Here is a 671-nt window from a genome sequence, read left to right on the forward strand (position 1 = left end):
AGGTGGCTCTGTGTGTCTTGAAGTCAGCAAATCTGTGATCAAATTCCTCCTGTAGCCTCAAAATGACATCAACATACTCGTCAGCACTGAATGGTGTGCCTGCATCCACGAGTGCCTTGCATGCTGGGAAATGGCAAAGGTTTGTCTGAGAGAGCTGAGCTTTCCAGAGCGCCAGTTTTGTGGAGAATGCTCTCACGTTGTCATAGGCAGCACTGACAAGTTGCCCCTGGCCTTGTAACGTCTTGTTCAGTACATTAAGCTCATGTGTCATATCAACAAGAAAAGCTGAGTCCATGAGCCATTTGGGATCAGTTAGCACAGGAACACTAACTCCATCCTTCTCCATGAAGGCTTCACTTCTGCTCTCAACTCAAAAAGTCTCTTTAATACATTTCCCCTGCTGAGCCAACGTACCTCAGTGAAGTCGAGCACATCCCCATATTCTGACTCCATTTCCTCTAAAAAAGCACAGAACCTTCGGTGCTTTAAGCCCCTGGATCTGATTTGGTTGATGCATTTCACAACAATAGACATCACATTGTCAAACTTCAGGCATTTGCTGCAAAGGACCTGCTGATGGATGATGCAGTGCAGAGCAATGGCCTCCTCCACGCCTTCCTCTTCCAGTTTGTTTTGTGCCACCAGTCCATGTTTCCTCCCTGTCATTGATG

This window comes from Maylandia zebra, unplaced genomic scaffold, assembly GCF_041146795.1.
Source record: "Maylandia zebra isolate NMK-2024a unplaced genomic scaffold, Mzebra_GT3a scaffold11, whole genome shotgun sequence".
Taxonomy (NCBI): Eukaryota; Metazoa; Chordata; class Actinopteri; order Cichliformes; family Cichlidae; genus Maylandia; species Maylandia zebra.